The 17,928-nt window shown below is 28.0% G+C and overlaps 1 long non-coding RNA gene across 1 annotated transcript; it reads left to right on the forward strand.

Moving 5' to 3' along the window:
- Window positions 1–10,357: 10,357 nt before the first annotated feature.
- On the forward strand, window positions 10,358–13,396 carry LOC101238078 (uncharacterized). Its single transcript, XR_010637466.1, has 2 exons — window positions 10,358–11,782; window positions 13,083–13,396. It is a non-coding gene; the product is annotated as an uncharacterized LOC101238078 (long non-coding RNA).
- The last annotated feature ends 4,532 nt before the right edge of the window (window positions 13,397–17,928 follow it).

Below are 17,928 nucleotides of genomic sequence, written 5' to 3' on the forward strand. Positions count from 1 at the left end.
TGTAGTTTTACCCTTAATTTTAGGAGGTTCTGCAGGGAACGATGCGCTAAGAATAGCCAACTCAAAGCATCAATTATCAAATTTTTTAACATTTATAACGCAGCACTTCGAAATACAACTTGGTATTTCAATGTAAGACTTTCCTGTTGACTGTTGCTTTGCTTTTAGCTGGTAGCTCCAATCGCTTTGATGCAATTGGAGAGTTGACTGGTGGTTTATATGGAGGTGTGGCATTTAATGCCTTTACCCCATTCAACCATTTGTCGAGTGTAATCACTTTCTCGTGAAGAAGATCTGCAAGATCTGCAAGAACTTGCGTTTTTTTGATGTATTTTTTCACTGTATATTTCTACGAGTTTTAATTCTCTCGAATATATATAAGTTTTGCTTTCCTCTAATTGGAAATTTTTGATTTGGAAAGCTTTTAAATCTTCTCTTAGTCCTAATTTTCTGGAATACAATTTCGCTTCTCTTCAAATAAGTTTTTTTTTTCTAGTGTGTAATGTTTTATACTTATCTATTATTCAATCAAAAAAAATTTTTTATCTGGCTTATTTATGTTAGTATTTTCTGCTAGATAAGTTTTTTCTCCCTTATTTTTCTGCTAGATAAGTGTATTGTTTTTTCTCCCTTATTTTTCTGCTAGATAAGTGTATTGTTTTTTCTCCCTTATTTTTTCAGCTATTCGATTTCTCGCATAGGCTGTTTACTTCTTGACTTCTTTGCTATTTTTACAATATCTTCTGACACTCCCATTTGTTTAAGACACTTGAGAAATTTTGTTAGCACACCGTGTATAGTAAGAAGGTTATTATGATGATATTCACAAATTTTATCTGTTATCGCTTTAACCAACTCTGGTGTTATTCAAAGTTCTTCAGGTTTTACTTTGTGAATGTTAATTTGTACTTTTTCCTTTACATCTTTTTCTATCTTCAAGCTTATTGGTTTAAACAAACCATTAGTATAAAGCTCCTTTTTTATTATACCGCTAATTCTACGTGGAACGTATTCTAAGGCTGCTGCTTCACCAATAATTTTTGTAAAACCTTTTGGTAGTCTTGGTAGCCATCATAAATAGTCTTTACATAACTATCAAATTATGCCCTGTTCTCATTTGCAAGTCGTATTAACTTTTCCGCTTTTGCTAGTTGTAGTGTGTATGTTATTATTATAAGTTATGAAACTTTTTCTCTCTTTATTTCTCTTTATTTCTTTCTCTAATATTCTTGATTGTTTTAGTAATATTATATAAGCATATTTTCCTCTAGTTGTTCTTATAAATACGTGTGTACGTTTTGCTCTGATAGTATAACTTAGGTAACTATTCTCTTAATTAAAAAAATTTAGAGGTGGCCGGCTCCACTCATAAGAAACAAGAAAAGTCGTGCTCCAACCGAAAGGTTAGTAGCTGAAGGGTGGCTTTCTCACAGCCATCTAAACAAGTAAAAAGATAGTTAGCAGCCTGGTATTATAGTTTCTCCTCCAGCTAATTGCTATACAGAGGGCACATCACCAATGTCCGCAAGGACGAGTTTAGCTCACTAAAGAGCATTATAACCCGCTTTGCAGATCAAGAGTTAGTGATTTTGAGAAGAACGAAGGAATTAGGATGAAAGTCGGAAGAAGTAAAGTTAGAAAGATAACATAGAGTAAGTTAAGAGTAAGACAGATACTGCACTAGCTGTTAGCATGTGCAATTCATAATATTAATTTGGTTACCTGTTTAAACGTAGTTTGTATAAGCATAAACCTTTGTTTATACTACTATTTAAGTATAAACATTTGTTTATACTTATTATAACTAATGTTTGTATAGTCAGTAATGCTTAGATAATCAATAGCCTTAAGTAACTAGGTACTGCAAACAGTATTAAGAATCTTTATTTATCAAACTGTTAAATATAACAATAAAAGTGAAAACCCTAAGTAAGATGATCAAAAATGTAAAAAGATTTCCTCAGGTGGTGCTAAAAGTTTTCCTTTACCCGGATGTTGAAAAAGTTTTTCCGATGCCGTAAAATTGATTTCCAAGTGGTTGACTTAATTTTTTTATAAATGGTCACTAATTAAAATATAGAAAATTATTGATTTGTTTCAAAAAGATTTCCGTGGGTAATTTCCAAGTAGTGTCAAAAAAGATTTCTGTGAATGGGTGTCAAAAAAGATTTCCACACCCGTAGTGATTTTCAAGCGGTTGACTAAGATTTTATATAAAATGGCCACTTAGTAAATATATAAAACTTTCATAATTGTAAAAAGATTTCCGTTGCCCTTAATCAATTTCGGAGAGTAAAAAAGGTTTCCGCAAGCCATCCTTTAGTGAGCGTAAAAAATTTTACTGAACCGGGTGTCAAAAAACTCCGTATGTGGTGTCAAAAATATTTTTTAGGAGAAAGGGTGCAAAAATGCTCTCGAATGATGGTCAAAAAGTGGCGTCTAACCCGCCTTTTACTACTACTAAGGTTTTGGAAAAGAAAATGGTTGATTGTTAAACCTGAAGTTAAACCTAATACCCTGGGCGAAGCTATAAAAATCTGCGATGAAAATCAATACCCTAATCTCTTTGGGTCTAAAAGATTGGATGAGATTGCCAGTTACGTCTTTAGAATGTGAGCGTATTTTTTCTCCGATACGAAGAATAAGAACATGGGTAAGAGCCAGTATGACTGCAGAAAGACTTGGTTCATTAGCAATTATAAATATTCGAACAACGAAACAGTTGATTATAAGCATGTCTCAAAGTTAATTTTTTCTTTACATCCCAGAAAGTTGTATGAAAAAAGCTTAGCTAGTAAAAAATTTAAACATATTTTCCAAATAATATTACTTTTGTATCAATACCTATTCTCTAACTATACAAGGTATAAATATAACATAAAATATGTAAATAATTTATCAATTTATTTTAAACAAAATTAGATTTATAATGCAATAGATTAAATAATATTTTGCGCAAATTTAAACATGTTTTCACACAAATTTTTTAAAAACAATCTAGCATCAGGGTTGTTACGACATAATATATCTGGCAGATCTGTTGACATATTTTTAGACAATTTTCTGCTGACATAAAATGTCCCACATTTTTTCTATCGACTTATTTTGACATTATTTTGTCTGAATTATTTTCTACTGACAAAAAATATGTCTGACGTATTTTCTATCGACATATTTTGTCGATAGAAAATACGACACTGTTTTCTGATGATATAAAATATTTCCGATATGTTTTCTAAAAACATATTTTGACATGATTTTATGCCTGAATTATTTGCTGTTTCAGAACAAGTCAAATTAATTCGAGTGTTAATGTTATTAATAATGTTATTGTTAATGTCATTGCTGAATTACTTGCTGTTCAGAATAAGTCAAACTAATTTTTAATATATTTTCATTTTGTTCATCAAGTTATTCTGAAATGCGTTACTAAGTTGTTAGTTCAATTTTTATTTCAAGAATATTAAACATAAAACATGTCCAAAACAAAATTATGTTAAAATGTCTGACATATTTTGACATAATTCAGACATAAAATTATGGCAAAATACATCGATAGAAAAAATGTCAGACATATTTTATGACAGCAAAAAATAATTCAGACATAAAGTTATGTCGAAACACGTCGATAGAAAATATGTGGGCATATTTTATGTTGGCAGAAAATATATATTAGACATATTTGACAGATATAGCATGAAGTTAGCTTGGTATTGGTTTTAGCATGATATTTGCTTGGTATTTTAAAAGCGCTTTTACTTTAAAAAACGACCTCCCCTCCCTTCCCTATATATATATATATATATATATATATATATATATATATATATATATATATATATATATATATATATATATATATATATACATATATATATATATATATATATATATGTATATATATATTTATATATATATGTACATATATATATATGTATATGGTATTTTAAAATTAAATTGGTATTTTAAAAGCGCTTTTACATTAAAAAACGACCTCCCCTCCCTTCCCTATATATATATATATATATATATATATATATATATATATATATATATATATATATATATATATATATGTATATATATATTTATATATATATGTACATATATATATATGTATATATATATATATATATATATATATATATATATATATATATATATATATATATATATATATATATATATATATATATATATATATGTATATATATATTTATATATATATGTACATATATATATATGTATATATATATATATATATATGTATATATATACATATATATATATATATATATATATATATATATATATATATATATATATATTAGGGTGTTCCAAATAAATATTTTTATTTGAAAAAAGAGATGCAGTTATTAGGTATAATGTGACCAAATGTATCAGAATTTTTTTATTTAAACGGTTATAAGTGCTTGGTGTAAAACTTCAAATTTTCGAAATTTATAGATTTTTTCCTTTTTTTAAATAAACCTTATAAATATTTAAAAAAAATTATGTTAAACATTTATTATAATAAAAACGTGTGAAATATGTTGCATATGTTAAAGAATCATGTAAAGAAAGGTTGAACAAGTATCACGAGCACTTCAAATCTCATTTAAACCCAGCTAGTTTTAGTCAGATTTGTATTCAACGTTTTTCTGTGGTTTTTTGCAACCAACAACACATTCTGCTTCATGTCTTCATTTCAGTATGACATAATAAAGTCTTAGATCAGTTTTATATTTCTTTCTGCACAATCATTGGTGACTTCCATATTTTTAACAAAAGGTTTAAAGTTTTCCAAAACAGTAAAATCCCCTGTGCATCTAACTCAACCTGTTCATGAGTAACCTGGTCTAGGTAAAACAAAATCCAGCTTATATTACCTTCTAAATCTGATAGTGATCTAGACGGTGTGATTACCGGGATTTTAGGTTTACTCTTCGTGAACTCTTTAAGAAAACTGTAAGAGTTTTTGAAGTATATTCTTCTTCTCGTCTTTCTCAACATCATCATCAGCTAAAGCCATTACAACAAGCTGCTGACTTAAATATCAGGTATGATTTTGCAGGCTTTTCAGTATTGATTGAGAAAACTCAGGATATTCTTTAATTAAATCAAACACGCCTTTGAAAGCTGGTAGATCATTAACTGAGGCTTTAATACTCAGAGAACTTTTGAAAAATCAAGGACAGTATGTCAGAGATATAAATAAAGAAGCTGTCTGAATCATCTTCTTCTCCTTTTCATACATGATGTTTGAGATGTCCTTTGTCATTTCAAATGTAAGAAAATAAGTTGCATCTGCCATAAACCTTGCTTCATGGCAAGCTCCTGGCTGATGAAATTTTATTGCAGGAATATGTGCACCAAGGAAGTAAACATGTAAATGACAAAAATTTTTAAAGTCTCCTCTCTTGAAAATATTTTCCTTTAGTGCAGTTTCCCCAAACTTTAATGCTACTTTGGCTATATTAAAGATAGGTGATCCAAGCTCTAAAGAATTCCTGTTAAACTTAACAAGATTGTCTGATAATGTGTCTATCTTGTCAACAATCTTTGATCGAGTCTATTGTAATTGGACATAAATCTCTCTTCTCAGAGACTTGCTTTCGACGCCAGTTAGTTCAGTTATCAAATGTTCAATATGTACTTCAATAATATGGCAACGACATATGCACCAGACAAGACTAGTATTAAAGATAGTTGATAGGATTGTAACTGCTCCAGCAAATTTTCCAGTGTTGGATGCAGTCGTGTTGCAGCGAACACCAATAATATTGTCGACAATATCATAGTATTCCAAGAGGTTGAGGATTAAACAAGCCTGCTCGGACCCAATTATATTTTCTGCCTGCACTATTCCAAGTAAAAAATCATCTCTACATTCCAAACCTGAACTGGTTACACTAACTGCAATTCTCTCACAGGAAACTGCCAGATCATTTTCTTTTGTCAACAAGTTTCCCGCCAAAATGGGCTATGAGTTTTTTTTCTTTTAAAACATCAACAAGATCCTGTCGTAGTCGTTCATTGTCGTTCATTTAAGATCCTGTCGTAGTCGTTCTTTGTCGTTCATTCAAGATCCTGTCGTAGTGTTTCTCCAAAATCAATTTAATTGTACATTAAAAATAATAAAGATAATAAAACAAATAAACTAAATCACTTTAGTAAATAATGGTTACCAATATTTTCAATAAATCTGTATTTTTATCTGTGTAGAGTAGATCTTGATCAATTAATCTCATACAAATCAACACCTGCTTTATTGCAGATAGCAGAAGTTATAGCAGCATGGAGCCTAACACCAGTTCTATACCGAATGCTTACTGCAGAAGTAGCTTCAATTAATTCATCAGGCGTTAATTCTAAAATTATTTTCGATTTTTTTTATTTGGATACATTATATTTAGAATCATCACTTTCTTCACATAAAATAGAATTTTCAAATGGGTTAACATCATCTTCAAATTCGATTGGCCATCCAAAACATTGTCTGTGCTTTTCTTGCTGTTGACTGTTGTGATCTGTCAAATGTTTGCACAGATCTTTTCTCTTTTTGAGCCTTTGTGTTTTTCTGATCATTCAACTGTTTTACTCATTCAAATCTCTTCTTTCATCGCAGAGTCTTAATTTCAAATCTCTTCATCGCAGAGTCTTAATTTCAAATCTCTTCTTCGCAGAGTCTTAATTTCAAATTCTTGCTGTTTAGTCATGGTCATATTCCATTTAGATCTCTGGTCTTCATAGATTGCTACATCTTCTTTTTTTGCCATTTCTGTTCTTTTTTGATCTTTCATTATCGTGTCAATTATCTGAGAAGCAGATATATTAAAAAAAGTATTAATCTCAACCTGAAAATCTACTTGCTTTTGAGTCCAGTTATCTTTGCTTGAGTTTCAGTTCAGTTTACTCCATCCTTTCATTTTGTTATATTTCTCTGTGAGTTTTAGAATTCTTTCACTGAAAAATATTACATAGCTGAAGTTATTAAAAAAACAAACAAGCATATCATAAAAATATTATTTTAAATTACCTAACAGATCTTCCATTAAAAATGTTGCACTTAAAACCAGCTTTTATCCAGATCTCAGTGACAGCTGAAGTAACACACCTATAGATTGATCTTTCACATGCTCTATACTGGCAAGCTAGACTTATGGCTCCTGTTTTTGTTGGACAGGCAATAATTTCTTCGGTGGACTGAAACCTGGGGCTCCTATATAAAAGAGAATCAACTGAAATATATACTTATATTCAGAATGGTATGTATGTTCAGAATGGTATGTATGTTCAGAATGGTATGTATTGTATGGTATGTATGAGTATTTTTTTTTTTTGAAGCATTTTGAAGCTCTTTTATACCCGCTGCTCTTTTTCCACACCAATTGGCATTTTAAGTTTGTCGTTAATTATTTTTTTTTTTTTTTGCAGTTCGCTTGGTAAAAGTTTACTACATCTGCACAACAGCATCTGTAAAGTAGCTTAAGATCATCTGTACACTTTTGTCCAAGATCATTTGTATTAATTTTTTACTCCAACAACTCTGTCTGTTTTACTCTGTCCAATATCATTGCAAGTTCAATGAGCCCTAACAATATTTTTAGGAAGATGTAACTACGTCTGATAATTTTTCTCCAAATAACATTTGAGACGATTTTCCTTCAGATGCAATTACATTTGAAAAAAATCTTGTATGAAAGTTACATACCAATACACTGTCGATCATTGCATTTTATTAACAAAATTAGAAAACTATGGTATTAAACATATAAATATTGCGTGGTTTAAAAGCCATTTGTCAAATAGAAAACAATACATTTCTTATAATGAAGGTAAAACGACCAATATGAACATAACATGTGGGGTTTCTTAGGGATCTATATTAGGCCCACTCCTATTTCTCATTTTTATTGATGATTTAAGCAAAGCTTGTACTGAGCTAGATATAACTTTATTTGCAGATGACACAAATCCATTTTATGCACATAATGATAAAAATATTCTGTTAAAGTCAGTAAACAAAATAACTATTAGCTATTAAATCTTACTGAATGATTTAATGCAAACAAATTACCTTTAAATGTAACCAAAACAAAATATACTTTTTTCCATCGTTTTCATAACCGAGATGAATTCCTTTGAAACTTCCAAAACTTTGTAATGCCAATCAAGTCATAAAAAGAGAAACCACTTTAAAATTTCTCGGCGTGCTTCTTGATGAAAATGTGACTCAATCTCAAGGAACATAGGCCTGCTATGCAGAGCTAACCCTTTTTTAAATCCAACTTGCTTAAAGCTTTTATATTTCTCTTTCATTCATTGCCATCTTAATTATTCAAATATTGCTTGGTGCAGTACAAATAAAAATAAAATAAAAAAAAGCATGCAATAAGAATCATTTCCAATGTGGGCATTTATACACATTCCAAAGCATTATTTTTTAATTCAAATATAAGGAATGTTTATCAATTAAATGTGTATCAAACTCTTATATTTATGTTCAAAATTAATAAAAATATATCTCCTAAAATATTTTACCCATTATTCAAAATAAATCAGAATACATATCTAACCAGATTTTCAAATAACAGTTATATTCAACCCAAAAGTTATTTTGCGGCGACTGAATTTTCAATTCAAAGGGGGCCAAAATTATGGAATAAAATATTAACTAATAAACTTAAAACAATTGCTACGCTTAATGAGTTTAAGAACAAATTGAAGCAAAAACTACTGATGAGCTACGTAGCGCTCAGCTTTTTCAGAAGTTTTAATGATTGCTACTGTTAAACTTACCCAACAATTAGAGGTTTGTCATTATCGGCTTGACGATCTTAGAAAAGGATTGTGCCACTTGTTATTGCTTAAAATCTTCTTTTTTTTCTTTTTTTTTTTTTTTAAATATATATAAAAAGTTATGGTTTTTAAGAATTATTCACATACTTCAAGGTATATGCTGGTGTAAAAGGAAAGCTTCAGGATTATGCGCATTTGCTTGCATGCATTTTAGTAATATCGTTTCTTTGTACTAATTCTTTTTTTTTTTCTTTTTTTTAATTTTTCTTAACCAATACAAAAACAAATTGTTAAATTAGGACTTTAGGACCGGTGATTTTTATTTTATTAAGTCTTTAGAAAAACGTTTAATATTATATAGTGTTACATTTTTTAATTTTTGTTGTCTTATATTACGGTATAGACTAAGGGGCTTGGTGATGAGACCAATAATGTCTTCTTCTTGCTCCTGCTATTTGTATTTATATTATGGTTCACGACTTATAGATTTATATGGCATAATTATTATGGCATACTTATACGGCATAATTATAAATATATGGCAAAAAAAAAATACCAGTTGTAGTCACATAATGTAACTGCATCTGGTTAAAATAACGCATTATAATTTTATAACTTCATAAAATCCTGTAGCTATTTTTAATAAAATTTAAAAGATATAATTACATCTTTAGAATTTACATATGTAGTTGTACAGATGTAGATACTCTTAATAAAATTGAAAAGACGTAACTACATCTGTAAAATATCCAAATGTAGTTGCATAGATGTTGTTATACTTAGATAATTGAAAAGATGTAACTACATCTGTAGTAATCACATACTTTTTATACAGATGTTTTTAGATATTAAGTAAGTTTCCGGTATTGTTGGACAGATGTTATTATACTTCAGTGAATTTAAAGATATTTTTAAACAGATGTAGTTATACCTCATTATATTTACAGATGTTTTTGGGCAGATGTTAATAGACATAGCAAAAACTGATGTTGTTACCCTGAACCGCTCGTTTATTTAAAATTGTGTTTCAAACTATTTACGGAAAAAAGTGCGAAGGCACTCTTCTTCGTATTGAATTCGAATTAGCTCTGAAATTAGAATTGAGAAAACTACGGAGAGGTTTTCTTTCTTTTAATAAGAATTATGCTTGCGACACTTTGCAATGAAAGAATAAATTTCGCGCCTAACTTTTGTGAATTATTCAAGGCAATTAAATATTTTTATTTTGAAAAAATTGCTGAAAATGATTTTTGTTGTCAAATGAAAAAAAGCACTTGTTACAAAAAGGGGTGTTGATCACACCCGACGACCAACCCAACCATCCACCCACCCATCATCCACCCACTCCCTCCCCCCCCACCCCCACACACACAGTACGGGCATAATATATCCAGAGTGAAACTCTGGATATAAACATGTTTTAAATACCCTGTAATTATTTTATTTCATTGAATAAATATTTACAGGGTGTGAAAGAAGTATATTTAAAGAGGTGTTAAACTCTGGATCATAATCATCTGAACTCAGCATTAATTCCTGTGAAAAAAAAAAAAATGCTTTGTTTGTCAATAAAAATTGAAAATAGACTCAAGTTATATCCGTCTGAAAAGTTATACAAATTGATCTTTTTTTGGTGTGGTGTTTACTTTTAAATTGTTAACAAATTAATTTTGGTGTCTGCTATTAAAAAATCATCCACCATGAGTATGTTACACATAAACAATAAGATAAAGAAAAAAGTTAAGTTTTTGAATTAGTTGGACTAAATTATCGCATAGTGTGTCAAAAACCTTTGGAACCAGAAGGCTTTTCTCCAACATTTCTCCAACAATTGGCGAACGTGGTAATGATAATTGTTTTAGTTATTAAGTGAAACACACTGGTTGTAATTTCATGATTTGAGGTGGTTTTGTAAGAGGAAAAGTTGGTGTTTTAATTCAAGTCAAACCAACCATGGATAAAAAAGCGTACCATAATATTGTGATTCATCATGCGGTGTCATCTGGTATTCCTAATATTGGTAAAGAATTTGTCTTTCAACAAGGCAAACTAAGGCCCTAAGCACACTTCTAAATTTTGTTTGAATTATTTGAAGACGAAAGAGAAGCAGAAAATGTTTAAAACCATGACTTGACCTCCACAATCACCTAATATAAACCCTATAGAATAACTGAGATAAACTGGATCCAAATTTTTGTCAAATACTATCTCAATTGATGTAAAACAGAATTAGCAATATTATTAAAAATAAAAGATAACGTACAAAATACAAACTTTTTGAGTAATATACCATTATAATAGGATTCTGTACTATGAAACTATGTTGAATTTAAAACGTGCGTACGTGCGATTCTTAAATAAATTGATTTTGCTAGCATCATTGTGTCCTCACACTTTTTTCCTGCACTGTACATACATACATTTGTTTAATCTTTAATAACTTATTTAAAAAAATTGTTTTTCAGTTTGAGATTTTATGATTAACAATCATTAATAAATATTTAATCGTTAAAAATAAAACCATGTCCGACCAATAATATATAAAAATATCATTATTGATTTTTGTTTAAATCTGAAAATACATATGGTGGAATCAACATTTTATTGCTTGTTTAATAATACATATATAATTCAAAAGTTTGTTTTGGCACCTGCATTAGATGTATTCCAAATGACACGCCTACCATTTTAAAGAACAATAAAACTGAATTACAGCTAAAAAAATAATTTGTTTGTTTTATGCTTTCGAAGCTATAAAAAGAAAACAGTTATAATTTTGTACCTGTTGTTTTCAGAGTCTCGACATTTTTACAAAAATGTATTCTCTCGCAATCTTTTTTGCGTTGTGTGCCTTTTCTTATGCCAATATTTTTAACATGACTTTAGATGAAATAAAAAGGGCTGAATATGTTTTAGCAGGTATTGATATGGCAGTGGATAAACTGAATTCACGACACGATAGAAAAGAAAATCAATACAGGTATTTCAAAACCCTTCAAAGTAACCATTTTTTATATTTATATTTAGTTACTAAAAAAATTTAACATTAAAAATAGTTTAGGCTAAGCTTTATGGTTCGCGCAGATTTAATGTAAAATAATTATGTTAAAAAATGAACAGATTCAATAATTAGTAGGTTAAAAAAATAATTGATTTACAAAAAACGTTTAGAAATCGTTAGTTGTCTAATAATAGAGTATAAAAATTAATCAAAACTCTAAATTATTTTTGACTTTGGCTCTGATTGTGAAACTTAACCACTTTCACAATCAGAGCCGACGAAACCGGGGGGGGGGGGGAGGAGGTCACGAGCTATTTTTTTCTAAAAAACTTTTTTTTTTGAAGAAAATTCTTGATATAATGGACTTTTTTTAAAAATTGATGACTGTGTCCCTTTTCTTTGAAACCCGTGTCGTCGTCCCTGACTGTATTTGATGTTATTTAAAAGTTAATAATTTGTAATTTTTATGTAAATTAAATTGAGTTTATAGAGTTGAGCACTTAGGAATCAAGGTAAATAAAATTTTTTTAGTTATTAATATGTTTCCACAATGATGTATTGATTTTAGAAGCCCTTTTTTAAATCTTCAATGAATCAATTGGTTTAATGTAAAAATAATAAAATATTATCTTGATTGAATTCAGAAACATCATTTTCTATTTATTAGAATATCCATTGGTTGATAATAACCAACTTTAATTAACTCTTATTATAAATTTTGGTGTATTAACTTAGATTATTACGCGGTGCTCGGTGATAAAACTAAAAAGTTTTTACGCTGTACTCTGTTATAAAGCCATTAGGTCTTTTTGAAAACCATAAAAAACCCATGCACAAAAAATTTAACTTATTAAATGGATCAATGTCACATATGTCATAAACATAAATGGAATAATATCATATATGTTAAATACATAAGTGGATTAACGTCACATATGTCATATACATACAAACATTTATATTAAATGTTTATACACTCTAAAAAAAAGCTGTCTACCTTAGGGTAGAATATGTTATATACCTTAAGTAAGCTATAATTTCCAACCTTCTAAAAGCATAAAAACTGTAATTAAAAATAGTATTACTTTGTACCTTAAAAGGTAAAAAAAATGTGCCTCACTAAGGGTATATCACATATCCTACACCAACTGCAGAAATTTTTACCCTTTATTTTTAGAGTGTATGTTCAAAATATTTAAACTTAAATGTGTAATATATATATGTAATAAATTATGTATTTTTTGATAAAAAAAATTTTTGATAAAATTTTTTTGTAAAGGTTGGTATTGGATTCAATTCTAAAAGGAAATCGTCATGTAACAACAGGGCAACTTGGAAACTATTACTACATTTACGTAAAAATGGTCGAAACATGGTGCCCGAATACAGATGCAAATGACGGAAAGAAAGTTGACGAATGTTTAGCTAAAAATGGGGGTTCAGTTAAAGAGTGTAAATTTGAATTACATACAATTCCATGGTCTCCAGACAAGTCCAAAAAAGTCCGTGTCACTCATATTTTCTGTTAAAAAATTAAACTATGTTATATTATAAAACATCAATGCAAATATATTGTTTTTTAAAAAATAATTTTTTTAAATAATAATTATATAAAGACTTCAATAACAATCAGAAAAAGGATAATTTTTTAATTTATTTTTTCAAAAGTAAAACGTCAGGCTGAGCCGATGTTTTAATAAACCCATTCGTTTTTCATTCATTTTAATGGAAGTTTAATAATAATCGTATTTCATCGTTTATATAAATATAAATTTGCATCGTATTATATAAATATAAATTTCTAACTGTATTCAAGAAATTGAACTCAGAAACAAAACTAAATAGAAAATAAATCAACAATGAGCAAAGCAACTAAGCTTTTTTTATGCATATATATATATATATATATATATATATACATATATATATACATATATATATATATATATATATATATATATATATATATATATACATATATATATACATATATATATATATATATATATATATATATATATACATATATATATATACATATATATATATATATATATATATATATATATATATATATATATATATATATATATATCATATATATATATATATATATATATATATATATATATATATATATATATATATATATATATATATATATATATATATATATATATATATATATATAAAAGGATTTTGTTAAAAATACTTTTAACAAAAATATTTTTTAAAAGTAAACAAAAATTCCCACTGTTAAGTAAGGTGAAATATGTTTAGGAAACTATATTTAAAGTTTGAGTTTGAGTTATAGAGACAAATTCAAGATATTAGCTAATATTTTAAAACCTATATATAGGTTTTAGAATTTTGGTAATAAGACAGGTTTTACAACATATTTTTAGCCATCAGAAATAAAAAAATATTTAATGCTACTTTTTTATATCATTTTGATATATATTTCTGCTCTTATTGATAATTTAAAAAAAACTTGCTTTAAATTGTGTGCCACCTAACTCTTTTATGATCAGAGCCGTTTTCAGTACGCTGTATTATGCAGTAGATGGCTTGTCAAAGTATATTTTTTATTTCAAAGTAGTTCAGAGTGAAGTTTTCTCTTAAGATCGATGCGCAAAGTAAAATTCTTAAATTCATTTTTTTTGGAAATGTGCAAGTTTTGTCCAAAACACAATTTAAACATAATATATATATATATATATATATATATATATATATATATATATATATATATATATATATATATATATATATATATATATATAACTTATTTTATTGACCAGTTAGTTAGAGCAAGAGTTGTTAGCTGTATTTTCTTTAGATTCCCTTGTAAACTCTGCAATTTTTAAAATTAACCAAATTATTATTTTATCAAACGAGTTTGCTTTTTCCATATAATTATTGCCAAAAATTGACTTTTCTTCTTGACTTTTGACATTCTTCAGATATGTTAAGAAAAGTGGCGACATTTTTTAAATGAAGGTTGTTAATGCTGTCAATTTTGTTTACATTCTCTGATTTTACCTAAAAAGGAGGTACTCCAGCAGCTGTAAAGTGTAAATCTACATTCTCTTTTTTATTTTGAGTTGATGATTTATTAACAATATCGAAGCCTCATTTTCATTTTTTCTCGAACTTTTTAATAAACGTTTTGTCACTTCACTTTGATAGGGTGAACACAATTTTTTTCCAGATTTAAATCTTTTCTAAGTTTAAATTTAAGGCTCCTGCTTCTAAAACAGCTTGTATTGTGAACACATGTGGCGTTGCTGAGAAGCAAATGTAATTACATTATTTAACTGTTATTACTTACATTAGTTATATTACTAATTATGATGAATGAATGAAGAAATCTTATAAATCAAAAAATAACTTACAAACTTTTTATCAGGGTAGAGCTGGGTTAAAAAAGTGGCCTGCAAAATTTGGCCATGGCGGCCTACTTCATCATGTCGCGGCCTTAGAATTATTTTGTTCTATCTCCGCATTTTTGAGTTTTGAGTTAAAATAATTTTAAAATTAAATAACGCCAAAAAAATTAGGAGACAACATATTAAAACATTTTTACAACTTATGTTTTCTCCTTAACTTTTTTACTTATAACTTAGGTTTCAATTCAGTAGAAAAACATTATTCTGAGGTACATAACACTATTAATAACTCAATTTTTTCAAAAAGTAGTGATAAAACAAGATAATTTTAACGTCGCGATGTGTTTCATAAAGTTTTTTGGCATTATTTAATTTGTTTACGTATTTCTAAAATTATATATACATATATATATATATATATACAAAATATATTTTATACATATATATTTATAAAAAAAAGTTTTAAACTTCCCAGCCTAAATATTTATAAAAAAAAAATTTCCAAAACACTATTGTAAGTTGTATGTGTCTTTTAACTTATGATATGTTTAAAATCGTAATTATGTTTGGAACCAATTTTATTATTTACATTTTTACGTCACTCGTTTTAACAACTTACACATTAGAATCAAGAAATAGTAGACACGTTTGCTATTTACTATTGACTAATAGCTTTTTCATCGTTCCACTAGCCGATGCCAAAATATCAATGATTTCATTATTATTAATTCTTGGAAGAAGGTGTTTTTCACAAAATATCAGCATGAATAATTGTAAATTTGACAGTCTTAGCAAACTTCTTAATCTATTGAAAAAGGTATTTTGATTTTGAGAATGACCTCTCACAAACAACTTGTGATGAGAATAATGTCAACACAAATTAACAAAGTAACAACAAAAAATGCATTCTTTTGCAGTATTTGCATTTATTTTTTATGCTGTCGCTGTTTTCTACTGCTTGGATTGTAGAGATTATCTACGGATTCAGAATGTCGGATGTTGTTCAAAACAGAGACGGATACTTTCGAGTCAAATAGCAAGAGTTATTTCAAAATTTTTCCATTTCCTTGCAAAGTCCAATAACTTCTTTTAAAGCTGGACGTCGCCCATTACAAAATTTAAAACATGGGCATAACACTATACATAAATCTTATCCGAGGAAACTGTACTTAACCCGGCATTGAATTCATTGTATTGACCTTGCATATTAGAGGCACCATCAGAGGCATTGGCGATACATTTTACTTATATTAATGTCAGCCTTTTCAAAAACGCCTCAAACCAAATCACAAATTTCCAGTCGTTATTGTGCAACTGACTATAGATATTAAATATTCGTGTACAGCTTCTGTTGCATTTCAGATAATAACACTGATCCTGTGTATTATTATCTTGCGTGGTAGCTTTCTGGCTGGTAGCTTCTGTTGCATTTCAGATAATAACACTGATCCTGTACATTATTATCTAGCGTGGTAGCTAGATTATGTGCAAGCCTATAGTTAACGGTAAACTAAAAATATAAAAACCTTTTTCTTATTGTCGGGGATAATAATGGTAATATGAGCACTTTAAATTAACTCAAAAAAATAACATTAATTAAGTAAAAAAATACCAACCTGACAATTAGAACTAATTGTTGGAATCTAATGATTCGTTATTAAAAAAACTTATCATTAAAAGATCAAATTTTAAGCCATTTTTTGTTGAAACAATGCTACAATGTCTTGCGCAAAAAAAAAAAAAAAAAAAAAAAGAACGTTGTTTTTTCAATTTTATTAACTCAAACCTTTGAACAATAAAAATTCAAGTTTTTTGAATTTCACAGCCTTTTAATTAAATGATAAAATTTAACAGCCTTTTAATTAGATGATAGCCGCTAATTACTGCATATAAATTTACGCTAATTGTACTGATTCCTATTACCGCCACATAAAGTCGATTTAAAAAATACAAAGCAACTTTAACTTAACTGCTTACATCTAAGAAATCTTTAAGTATGCTCATATTACCAAGGTGCTCATATAACCAAATCTACCCTGAATATAAAACTTTTTTTTTTACCTCTACACACTTTTTTATGTATTAGAAGTGGATTACAACAGTTCTCTGATTTTGCTCATATCATGCTCATATCATATTACACTTACAATTAATATTTCACAATGGTGTGTGCATATAGTAGTTGTTCTAAAACAGTAATAACTCAAAAATTAAAACAAAAGTAAACGTATATAAAGTGATACATAAAGAAATAATTTGAAAATTACTGAACTTTTGAATAAATGACTTAATTAAATTTAAAAAAAAGTGACTTTTGCCAATATTTGCAACAAATGAGTGCAAATTGTTACAAAAGGTATAAAAAAATGGTAATAAGCCACTTAGGTAGCTGTTGCTAATGAAACTAAAAACGAGTTGCACGATTGAAAGAAGAGAAAAATAAACTTAATTGATTTCAGAATTCCAGAATCAATTCAAACAGATCTGTCAATTAGAAGAAATAAAAATGAAAAAAATGATAGCAGATGTTCTTAATTTCATCAGCTAACCAGAAACTAAACCAGTTTATATTAGAAGACCTAGATCAAAAGACAAGACAAGGCCTGGCCCAAATATTGTGGAACTGAATGTGCTAACCATTTGAAATCCAGTACTTTTAGTAGGTAAAAAAAAGTCAAGAAGCAGCATTGATAATAAACTAATTTATATCAGACCGTATCTAACTGAGGTCAAAAA

The sequence above is a fragment of the Hydra vulgaris genome, chromosome 03 (genome assembly GCF_038396675.1).
Source record: "Hydra vulgaris chromosome 03, alternate assembly HydraT2T_AEP".
In the NCBI taxonomy this organism is placed as follows: Eukaryota; Metazoa; Cnidaria; class Hydrozoa; order Anthoathecata; family Hydridae; genus Hydra; species Hydra vulgaris.